Below are 13,256 nucleotides of genomic sequence, written 5' to 3'. Positions count from 1 at the left end.
CCAGTTCCATAATTTGGAGTCTTCCATTTGCAACACTCCATATTAGAGCTCTTTGGATGAAAGAGACAACTCTAACTCTCTTAGAGATATAAGGGAATTTATTGGCAGGACATTATGTAGTCTCATATAATTATTGATGATACAGGGGAATAGCTGAAAGATTTAGCGGACATTGGGACTTTCTTTTTATTCCTCCTTTTCTTCCTGGGTTACCTATTTTTTTTTCATACCATTGACTAGATTCCTCCAAAGAGGATAGAACAATGCCATTGACAAATCTGGACCTATTTGGGAATTCTGTCTACTTGAGAAGGCCTGAATCTTTCCTTTGATAGTTCCAGTTCAAACATTGTATTTTGTCTAACTTGAGTCAGCGGACTATCGCATGGCCAATCAATTGCAGCAAATAGGTTAGAATTACAAAACACATAAAGAGTCTCAGGATCCCCTGTCTATGCCTCCGCACCACTGCAGAGAAAGATAAATTGTTGGGGGTTGGCTGAGATACCACTCTATTGGGACTCTGTTGTGTTCCTTGTCCTTGGTTTCTTAATTATGATTCAATTCTTAGTTTATTGGACTATGTGACAGTTAACGTGAGTGTTGGTGCATTTTGTGAATTTTTGAATATTTTTAAATATCTTCCAATTACCCTGTTCCAAATGTTTTGCTTGCTAGTCTGAAAGTCCTATTAAGTTTACACCACAGGAATTCTATTTCTCAGAAAAGATTTAAACCGAGCCTTTTCTCATTCCCACCTTTTCTTGCAGAAATTGAGATTTCTTACATGTTGTATCTTTTCTACTTTTTAGAGCCAATATAAGAATTTTCTCTGAAAATAAATCTTCTGAGTCCATTCAATAGAAATACACATCAATGGGGTGATAAATACAAGTATTTAAAACATCTAATATGTTAGATGACTTTGATATGAATACAATACGGTAATGGGATTTTGGTAATTTTTCCTAAATTAAAAACTTTAATTGGAATTTTACTGATTTACATTTATATTAAAATACTTATGTATGGTCTTACCAATACTATTTTGATATATAATTTCTGACATTTACTTTTGCTCTGTATTTCCTCTTTATCTTCTTTGTTTTGATCCATGAATTCCATTTATTCTATGGAATTTTATTCTATTTCACAACAGTTATCTGGGAGCTATTTATTCTTTTTTTTCTCTGTGTATTTTTTTAAGTTACAAAATGTGTGTGTGTGTGTGTGTGTGTGTGTGTTATTCAAAAAGAATAATGCTATGAAATTCTATAAATGCTATAAAATCAGAACTTGGCATAATCAGGAGTAATAAGTCACTTGCAGTCAAAGTTATCATCAAAGTTATTTAGGTAAAAGTGACAGAAACATAACTCAAGCCTGACTAAGCAAACAAAACACACAAACAAACAAACAAAAACAAACAAAATCTCATCCACCTAATTTGTTCACATTACTAAACTTTGTGAAAAGTTGAAAAAACTAGGTTAGAAATAATTGTAACCAAGACCCAGACCCTGTGAGAATCCTTTTTTGTTTGTTTGTTTGTTTGTTTCTTCTCCTTTCTAAACCCTGGCTTATTTTGTTCATGCTAGCTCTTCCTGTGTGTTTGCAACTGAGATTTTTAAGTAGCTATGATTCTAATCCATATGGTGTCTTGCCTATTAAAAAAGAATCCTATCCATCAGATTTAGAAAAAAAAATACTAGGGGATTATTTTGATTGGCCCAGACTAGGTCATGCACCATCCCAGTGACTAGGGGCATTAGTTCACTAGGATTGCAAAACTGCACCATAAATCACAGAAAGAACATTTACACAAAACAAGAAGAAGGCTATTCCACATAGAAAAGATGATAAATGCCCACCAGCTTTCCCACAATTACATAGCTGATAGCCATAGAATATGATTTGGACATGGTAATTATGACTATAAATTCTATAATCTTTCAAAAACAAGTTGGCCACCCTCAAAATTCTGAACCTTGTATATGCATTTTGCTGCATAAATAGTTTATGTGCTCATTTTTGACAACATCTGGACTTTAAACTGCTTGAGGGCCAGATATATGCTTAATTTTTCTTAAAACTCTCCTACCACATAGCAAAATAATTTGTGCTGAAATTCTGTGCACATACTTGGAATTGACTAATAGCCCAATTGTAAAATGTTTTCTTCAGTGTATCTAACAATTTTCCTATTTTTCATATGCAAATGCAAAAAACCTTTTTTAAGTACAGTAAGAGTAAAAATAATAGAAGAGAGAGAAAGATACAAAATAAAAGACTGGGCAATGAGTTGTAGGAAGCAGTAAATGGAGCCACTGATACTCATCACTATATAAAAAGCATGGAGATCCCTGGAAAATAATTGAACTGAGAGTCCTGGTTATTAATAAGTACCGCTATTAAACTTAAGGTAAAAAGACCATCATCACAAGTATATCGCACTCCTTACCAGCAGTGACTTAACTTTCTAGCCATTACTATAGGTTTTAATTTGTAAGTTTATTTTAGAATGAGGTGTGCAATTAGAGTAAATGACTGATTATTTTGAGCAAGTGGTTTTGTGTGCTGGCCAAATTATTATGAGACTAGGTGCTATTGTATTTGTTTGCTTATTTTATAGACTCTGATTCATGCTCAATAATTATTTGGATGCAAAATACATAGAGAATAAAAATTTGCTAACTTCTTAAAATATTTTCTCATAAAGACACCTAAAAATCACTAAGATGATTGTTCGAACATCTACTTTTCAAAAGCAATTTAACGTATCTTTGATTACATGCTTATTAAACACAGTAGGACAAATTTTTTTCTTACGAATGCAGACTCAAATTACATTTGTGAAATCTTAGAAAAAAAGGAAACCCCCCACCCCAAGCAATCCTGCTGTACAGTGGGGGGAATTTTCCTATTCATATATTTTGATATGGAATGACTGTACTTGACAAATCTCCGTTCAGTTCCCATAGAATAAATCCCACCAAATAATATTTCTAGGCATATTATCTCAGTTTGCGTAACTCCCCAAAACAATGATATCATTTATTTGTGATACCTCACAAATTTCAGTTGTACCTCCATGTAAGATTGACCAGATTGGCGGTTGTTGTTAAACACTTTCTGAAGATATCATGGCATTGCCTGTGAAGATTTACTTTGTGAAAGGCTTTGAACTCTTAGCACCGGTACTGGAAGCTTTACACAGCACACACGAGGGGGGATTTCTTGTTATGCCAATTGCAAGCTTTACCACAGCTGTGACACAAAATCTGGAAGTTTGTGTTGGAAAGACAGCAACAGGCACAGATGTTGGGAAATGATACCAAGCATTTTTCAGTCACCTTATGGAGACAACAACACACACCCATAGACACACACACACACACACACACACACACACATGCTCACACTCAAATGAGCTTACAGAAGAGTCTGAGTTTCTTCCAATGATCCTGGTCCCATGGGGGTTGGTTACTTAAGAATTAAAGGAATCTTTATCATTACTGGACTCCTTCCTGCCTTCACAAAGACTGATGATTTGGAAAATCCAAATTGCTTGCTTTGTATCTTCCAAGTCTACAGCTGAGGTTGGGCAGGTTTTCAAGATGAGCTACTTGAACAAATAGAACTGCGGGCACAGATCCAACATTTCCCAGGGTGCACTGCAGTCTATTTAACAGAGCAAGCTCCTTAGCATACAGAGAATGGCAGGGCATCTTATTTACCTTCACTTTGGATTGTATGTTTAATGCACCCAGAATAGACAAAAGACAAGATGACTGCTAGGATCTGATTCACATTAATTTGTAGCAGATGGGAAAACCCGTGTTTTTCCAAGATGTTTGTGGTAAAGTAACCCGTACTGGAGAAGAAAAAAGAAATATGGCATTCAGCTGTTTGCTATGTTGAACATTTATATTAATGTATTTTAGAAGCAATTATTCTATTAAGTGATTTTAATATAGTGGGTGTATGGGATTAGCATGGTGTTACATTAGGCTGGCATAAATTACAGCTGTGCAAAACTAGCAAAAATGTGATGTAATTGGCAAAATGTCTTTTCTCCCCTTTGAATGAGGTTTTGAAACCTACCACATTTTCAGGGAATTCGTGTTGGCTCCAAATGGCCTAGGAAATATACATTTTAGAAATGTTCATGTTGAAATGTTAGTGCTTATGAAATTGGAGCATCTTCCTCCAGGGCCTCTCTGATGTCTTTCTACTATTTTTTTCTAACTCAGCTTTCGGTCATGTTACTTGCTTGGCTCAAGAATCTGTGGGGCATCTGGTTGGCATTGTCCTAATTACACATACACTGTAGATGTATGAGTTAGTAGCATTTTCTACCAAACCTGACTACATAGGCATAACATCAAGTTAGTACGCAAAAAGATATCCTAATTCTCCACTTTATTCACCAAACACATATGAAGCTGTTAGTTGAAAAAAAGGCTATGCCCATTAAATTATTTTTAGCAACATAGACACTGAATTTATTTAGGTATCCATACTACATATGGAAGGAATTTTAATATAAATTATTTATTTATAAAGAGTCATCTCTTAGCTAGGTATTTATTCATAAACATTCGTATCATGACCGTGTTATTAAAACTTTCTTGTTTGATAATTTTCAATCCATTTTTTGAATAAGAGTAAAACAAATTTCTCATGTTCTTTATATCAAACCAAAAGCCATCATTGTAACATTATGTAAGTTTCAAAGTGGACCATTTGTTTTCAGAATTCACAGACTCTCCTTAGTTGAAAAAACAAAACCAAACACCTCATTTACCTGAAGGGTAATTTAGTTCATTTTAAAATTAAAAAAAAGGCTTTTAATACATACTACTTAAAACATTATTTCTTAGGAACTTAAGCAGTTTCCTCTTGGATTAACTAATACCAATTTGCAAGTAATAGAAAGTGCGCAAAAGACCTGTGGCAACCATAATGAGTAATTTATATATCGAACATCTCATTTATCTTTAGAAAACCCTGATGATGTTGAATATTTTGTTTTCCATTCCTTCATAAACGTCTACAGGTATGATTCACAGTGTTCAATAACTTGGTATCCTGAAAGGTGCTGGTCTCCTCATTTCCTTGAACTTTAAATGCTGCAGAACTTAGTCTTTTGACCACTTCTCTATTTAAAACCACTGCATTTAGAATCCTATAACTTCTTTTGAAACTTCGTGACCCTATTGATTAATCTCTTATTCTTGAAACATGTCTAAGCTTCAGTAACATCTACTCAATTGATAGGATACTCTCCTATTTTTATTTGCCCCTTCTCAGTTTACTTTCCAGATTTCTCTTTTCTCTTCTTTGATTCACTCATAAGAAATTCTCCTCAATGTCTTGCCATTTTTTTTTTGTCTTCTCCTTAGAGTATCTTCTTTATTACCAAGGCTTCAGTTGTCTTCTATATGCTGAAGATTCTTAATTCCATTACTGATTAGTCATTATCTTTAGCTTATGCTATTGAAACAAACTGTACCTGATTGATCCAAAGTCACCCTTGTTCTGATGTAAGTAATTCAGCCTCTATGATAAAAGTAATTTTTCAAAAATAAATTCTGAGCATGTTAGTTCATGCTTAAAATCCTTAAGTGGGTTCCCACTGATCTTAGAGAAAAATCTAAATTCTCTAACTAGCCCCTGGGAACCTCACTGCCTTAATCCCTTAATTCAATCCCTCCTGAAACATATAGTATAGATATGGTCTCTGGACATATGTATATGCTGTTTCTTCTCATGGAAGCACACAATTTCACTTCTTCTCCTGGTTAACTCCAGAGTCTTTCTCAGATTTCAGCTTAAATTTCAATTTAAGAACAAGATTTCCCTGATCCGACCCTTTATTAAGACCATATCACACTTTATTTTTCATTTAAATATCTATATTTCTTCCCTCAATAGTCCTTAAAATCAAGAATTATATTATTAGAACCTGCCATAATGACTCATTCAGTACATATTCAATTAATATTTTCTAGCAAACAAAGGTGCAAGAAATTGCCTCTGCACACTAGGATTTCAGATTGATGGGAGAGATAGACAAGAAAACAATTAGAAAGAGTATAAAGAAGGAATAAAGTGTCAAGAACAACACCAGAGAGCATATTTCAAGTCAATGTAAAGAACTAGATTTTGACATAGGATTCCCTCTCAGGGTCTCTATGGCCTCAATGAAGTACAAGGCAAGTAAGAGGAGTACAAGAGGCTTAATAAGTTGGGAGAGAAGAAAAATGTAATTAATAGTATTCACTATATGAGGGAAAGTGACTTTTCTGGAGAAACATAACTAGGTTTGTGGACTTCTGGGCAATGTTGAGAGCCCATGTGAGGCTACTGATAATAAACTTAAAACCTTTAGACTTGAGTGTGTTTTGTCTCCAGCCATAATTAGCTATTTGGGTGTAGGTGATTAAAAGGTAGATAGTTGAATGAGTACAGAATACATTTTGAAAATACATTGCAATAAATCCTCTGCCTAGAGGCAAGAAAAGGCCAAAAACAATTCAAATTGCCAGTATCGAAGATTTCCAAAACTCCTTTGGGCCTTTGGGGAGTTTTCATTTGTTTGTTTGTTTTTTAGTAAAGAATGGTTTGAAGAAAACCTACAATGGGACAGTTAGAGAAATGCACATGAATCCACATATACCCACATCCAGGCATGTGAAAGAGCATGGCATGTTCAAGGATCTGTATGGAAGAAATTTAGGATGCCTGGAGACAGGCATTTTTTCATAAAGTGATGGAAAGATTAGAGTGCAGTGGCCAGATCCTAAAAGTCCTTTAAGAATGTGTTAAGGAGATTGGATTGATCCTGAAGATATGAGGTGCTATTAAAAGATTTTAAATACAAGAATGACACTTAGAATTCCTCTGGCAATAGGGTATAAAATGAATGTGAATATAGGAGACAGTAAAATTGCACAATTGCAGTTATGCAATTAGGAGATAATGAGGGACTGAATTAAGGTACTGATGACCAGATGACGATAATGATCATGATGATGAAGAAGAAGAATGATGATGAAAATGAATTAGATTATTTTGAAAGATTTCCTGAGAGTAAATAATTTTATACAACTCCACACGTCTTGGGTGGTAAAAGCAAAACTAACACTCAGAGCTGAATCCAAGACCAGTTCTCTTCACACTATGCTAACAGGAAGTTCCCCAAAGTTGGAGAGTATAACTTACTCATTCTTTTTTGGTAATTTTTATTAATAGATTTTATTTTTAATTTTTTCTAATGTTTATTTACTTTTGAGAGAGAGAGAGAGAGAGAGAATGAGCGGGGGAGGGGCAGAGAGAGGGAGACACAGAATCCATAGCAGGCTCCAGGCTCTGAGCTGTTAGCAGAGTCTGATGAGGGGCTCTAACTCAAGGACCGCGAGATCATGACATGAGCCAAAGTCAGATGCTTAACCAACTGCCACCCAGGCACTCCTAGATCTTATTTTTTATAGCATTTTTAGTTTCATGGTGAAACTGTGCAAAAAGTAAGAGATTTCCCATACGCCCCCTACTCCTACTCATGCATAGTCTCCCTCATCATCAATATCCCTCACCAAAGTAGAACATTTGTTTGATGAACCTACGGTGACATGTCATTGTCACTCAAAGTCCTTAGTTTACTTTAGTGCACATTCTATGGGTTTGGACAAATGTATCTAACATTTATACTCATTATACTATACTCTGCATACTTATGCAGAGTAGTTTCACCACCCTAAAAATCCTCTGTGTTCAACCAGTTCACCACTCCTTCCCCCCCCACCCAAACTCTGGCAACCACTGATATTTTTACTCTGGCCATTCTAGTTTTGCCTTTTCTAGAATGTCATGTTGTTCGAATCATGTAGTATTTAGTCTTTTTAGATTGTCTTCTTTCACCTAGTAATGTGCATTTAAAGTTTCTTCATGTCTTGCCATTGCTTGATAGCTCCTTTCTGTTTAGTGCTGAATAGCATTCCATGGTCTGGATGTACCAAAGATTATTTATCCATTCACCTGCTGAAGAATATCTTGGTTGCTTCTTAATTTTGACAATTCTGAATAAAGCTTCTATTTACACTTGCATACAGGTTTTTGTGTAGACACGTTTTCAACACCTTGAAGTAAATACCAAGGAATATGCTTGCTGGATCACCTGGTAAGAGTAAGTTTAGTTTTGGGGTACCCAGGTGACTCAGTTTGTTCAGTGACTGACTGACTTTTGTTTTCTGCTCAAGTCATGATCTCACAGTGGTAAGATTGAGCCCTGAGTCAAGCTCTGCCCTGGGCATGAAACCTGATTAAGATTCTTTCTCTCCCTCTCTTTCTGCCCTTCCCCCACTTGCACTGTCTCTCAAAAAATATATATATGTTTAGTTTTGTTAGAAATTTCTAAACAATTTTCCAAAATGGCTGTGCCATTTTGCATTTCCCAACAGCAATGAATGAGAGCTCCTGTTTCTCCACATCTTCACCAGAATTTGCTGTTGCCAGTGTTTTGGATTTTGGTTGTTTTAATAGGAATGTACTGGTGTCATGCTGGTATAATTTCCATTTCCCTAATGACATATGATATGGATTATCTTTTCATGTGGCTATTTGCCATCTTTTATCTTCTTTCATGAGGTGTCTATTTAAGCTCTTTGGTCCATTTTTAAATTGGGTTGTTTTTCTTTTTTACATGCTATTTAATTTTAAGACTACTTTGTGTATTTTGGATAATGATCTTTTATCAGATGTCTCTTTTGCAAATATGTCCTCCTGGTCTAAGGCTTGTCTTCTCATTCTGTTGACATTTTCTTCTGCGGCCTTACTCACCTGTTATGCTCAGTTTGTAGCCCAGGTGTCAATGTGGGAGGAATGAATGCCAAGGAGTTGAATCACCCAATGTTGTTCTGGGAAGAAGTCATAGAAATGGTTCATGTATCTTTTAGCAGATACTATTTATAGTGAAGGAAGGAAGAGAAAGACAAATCTGAAATTTGGGTCCATCACATAGAGATTGTGGAAAAGAATTTCAGGAATATTTGATGTGACTTTAAAATAACACCCAATGTACTTCATTATTCCACTACATTTTGTCTATTTTCCCTACCAAAGCCATCTTATCATCCCCACCCTTTCCAGACTAATTAAATCATTTTGAACAACACAGATGTTTGTTGACAGGCTAATCTGCAAAATTTCTCAGCTCCCTTTTTTATTTTCTCAGGAATGCAGTATGCATCATCTGTCTGCAAACTGAATACTCTTAGTGGCATGACCTGTAATCTCTGTACCTTAAGTGATAATAAATGTGACACACAGTACACGTGCAATGCTATGTGAAATAGCAAGCAGAATAGGGCTATTTATTGTCACGTACCCACACTTTCACTTTGTAACCTAGGGAAATTCCAAAAGCTTAGACATGTGAGAAAATTAGATGTTCTATTCCTATTTTCTCAGCACTTAAAAGTGTGCAAAAATAAAACAAAATAAAATTTTGAACTAAGAAGAGGAGGGATATGGTTGAGAAAAAGGATATGAAACCATCCGAATGGCTGTGCCATTATGGATGTTACAACTGAGTTTCAAGGGACTTAATGACTACACAACTTGAGTCACAAGCCCACTTGCACAAACATCATATATATCATAGAAGTTATGGTTTTAAAGCCCACAGTCCAATTGTGTTATGTCTGAATGTTTATGTCTCCTCCCAAAATTTATGGGTTGAAATTCTAACCTCCAAAAGTGATGGTATTAGTAGTTGTGGTCTTTGGGAGGCGATTAGGTTATGGGGTTGTTACTCTCATGAATGTGATTGGTGTTCTTATAAAAGAGATTCCACAGAGACCCCTAGCTTTTTCTACCACAGGAAAATACAACCAGAAGTCTACCACCTGGAAGAGGGCCCTCACCCAACCGTGATGGCAGCTGGCTCTCGAACGTCCCGACTACAGATCTGTGAGAAAGAAATTTATTGTTTGTAAGCTAGTCAATCTGTGGCATTTTGTTATGGCAGCCTGAACTGACAAAGACAAATGGGTATTGTTACATATTATAATAATTTCATTTTTGTGTCAGAATTTAAAATGCTGCTTTACTCTGTCATATTTTTGTTGAGAAAAACCATTGGTAGGCTAAATGACTTCATAAAGCCAATCGAGTAGGTTTATAATGTATAATACCTAGTGACAATATTAATAATGACTGCTAGTAAAAGAGTGATTAATATGTACTAAGCACTGATTTATCTGGCTTTTAATAAATTAACTCATTTAATCTTTAAATTTTATAAAAAAAAGGAAATACTAACTTTATTTAGCAAGGGCAAGCAAGGCTGGATATTAATTAAATTAATTAATGAAAGTTCTTGGGACAGCTGGGTGCCTCAGTCAGTTAAGCATCAGACTTCAGCTCAGGTTATGATCTCAGGGGTCATGAGTTCGAGCCCTGCATGGGGCTCTCTGGTGTCAGCGCCTAGCCTGCTTCGGATCCTCTCTCTCTCTCTCTCTCTCTCTGCTCCTCCCCACACCTCCCTCAAAATAAATAAGTAAACATTTAAAAAAATAAAACCCAAGTTCTTAAAATGTATGCTCTACTTCCCCTTTGTATAAAACTCAGATTCTTTGCCATCAGTCAGCTATTAGATAGGGCTAGATGTCCTCATCTCTCATTATAATACATCTGCTAAGTTGTCTTACCATCCTGCATTGCATCTCAGACAAGTATGTGAGTATCAGGAGAATGTACTTCTTAAAAGCATTCAGCTATTTATTTATTCATTCAATGAATATATATTGAATATATATTTTCCAGGTACTGTCCTGTCCCAAGGGCTGGGCATAAGACCATATAAAATGTGTACATCTCCTTTGAATGAACTAGGAATAATTTTCTAGCAAAAGTATGATTATTATCCTCATGAAACATAAAATTAATTTTTTTTAATGTTTGTTTATTTTTGAGAGACAGAGAGAGACAGAGTGTGAGCGGGGAGAGGGACAGAGAGAGAGGGAAAGACACAGAATCTGAAGAAGATTCAGGCTCTGAGCTGTCAGCACAGAGTCAGACGTGGGGCTGGAACTCACAAGCTGTGAGATAGTGACCTGAGCCAAAGTTGGACACTCAACCGACTGAACCACCCAGGCACCCCTGAAATATAAAATTAAAACAACTACATGTGAACAGAGGGAAAACTTTAAGAATGTTTAGATGTTCTATAATTTTCTTATTAGCATTTGCCACTCATTCATTTATTTACTCATCTGCTATAGATTACTACCAATCAAGACTAATATATGCATAAAAAATAATTGAGAACTTCTAATACATATTTATTTAAGTTGAAATAAGACTTCTATTATTCAATTTATATTCAGTTCAAATCAAGAACTATCAGTGTTCTGTTACAGCCTAATTTCGTAATTACTAACCTTGCATAATTCAAGTAAAAGAGGAATTTATATTTATATTTTGGATACATTTTGAAGATATCTGGTAATAAAGATATGATGTTTACAGCTACCATATTAAGAGTCTTTGCTATGTAGCAAAGATTCTCATTTCTATTTCATGATTAGATCCTTTATTATTCATAAAAACTATGAAATAGATATTCAATTGCCATTTATGTACTGAAAATTCCTAATCCCATATTTTAACTTTATTTGAGATGAGAAAACATAAACTATAATAATAATTGGTAAGTATCAGAGCCAGGATTTGAATACAAGCCTTTTTGCTTCCAATTCTAAACACCTCCCATAACATGAAACTATTTTTCTCTATGATCTGTTATTCAGGCAGATAAAGTATCTAAAGCATGCTTTATACAATATCCTTCTGAACACATAATCTCGGAAATTAGTTCTATTCAATTTGACTGACTACCATCATTGGCCAGAGGAAGAAAGCTAATGTTACATATGGAGCTTTACTGAGAGGGGTATTAGGGAAGAAAGCATTTGATATAGATCCATTCAAATATCTCACTTTTGAGTAACAAAACATCATAAATGATATTTTAAATATCACACATTTTATTATTTTGTTTATAGTATTCACACTAAAAACAAGATTCTTGGATATACAGAAAGTTAAACAAGCATAATATTTGTGAGGGAAGGGGGAGAATTCCAATGATGTGACCACTAATAAATCCGGGAAGAATTCTGTGAGAGCAGATTTTTTTTCATCTTTCTGAAATATTACTATAATCTATATGTGCAAGCCTTCAGATTGTTAATAAAACCACCTCCTTATTCTATTTTAGAAACATGAGACTGAAATGGAATTCTGCATGAGATTAATAGGGAAAAAAATAATGAAAATGTGACTTCCATACAAAAGTCTTCTCATCTAGAAAGAAATAGAGGTTGGCTTTGTAGAGCGGCAGCTTGGTACCTTTGAAAAGTTCTATTCTTTCAACTCAGAAGTAGTTATATATTAATGAGGGAGGGAAACGTTTCTATGAAAAGAATGTACAATAGGTGAGTCATTTTGAAGGAGAGTTTTGTTATAGAATAATCCACAACATTACGAAGAATGTAGAGGGACAATAATATTTATTAATTTGAATATGAATAAAACTTGAGTTACACAAAATAATTTTTTAAAAGTAAATTTTTAAAGTAATTAGGCCATCAATAGCAGGGAACCCTGACAGGTTTTAGGCAACATAAGCTAAACAGTACAATATAGAGTTTATAAATTTAAACAAGCCAAACTAAGGAAAGCAAGACCAAAACTGTCATAACAGGAAGTGTAATCTGTTAAATGACTCATTTGAAAATCTAACTAACATTGAAAAATTAGACATTTATCAGATGTTACTAGATCCTCAAAAGCATGAAAAACTATACTGGTTTCTATGGTATTTAAGAAGTCAAGGGGCGCCTGGGTGGCTCAGTTGTTTCAGCATCCGGCTTCAGCCCAGGTCACGATCTCATGGTTTGTGGGTTTGAGCCCCGTGTCGGGCTCTGTGCTGACAGCTCAGAGTCTGGAGCCTGTTTCAGATTCTGTGTCTCCCTCTCTCTCTGCTCCTCCCCGCTCGTACTCTGTCTCTGTCTCTCTATCAAAAATAAAATAAACATTAAAAAAATTTTTAAAAAATCAAAATATTTTCTCAACTTTATACCTTTATTAGTTATATTCTGAAAAGCAAAAAATACGAAAAAGGACCCAGATATCTATCATAGTTTCCATCACTCTGAAACTATAAAAGCAAACCAGTTCACCCATACGAC

The sequence above is a fragment of the Neofelis nebulosa genome, chromosome 3 (assembly GCF_028018385.1).
Source record: "Neofelis nebulosa isolate mNeoNeb1 chromosome 3, mNeoNeb1.pri, whole genome shotgun sequence".
In the NCBI taxonomy this organism is placed as follows: Eukaryota; Metazoa; Chordata; class Mammalia; order Carnivora; family Felidae; genus Neofelis; species Neofelis nebulosa.
The sequence above is the reverse complement of the archived record's forward strand: the minus strand, read 5'-3'. Positions refer to the sequence as shown.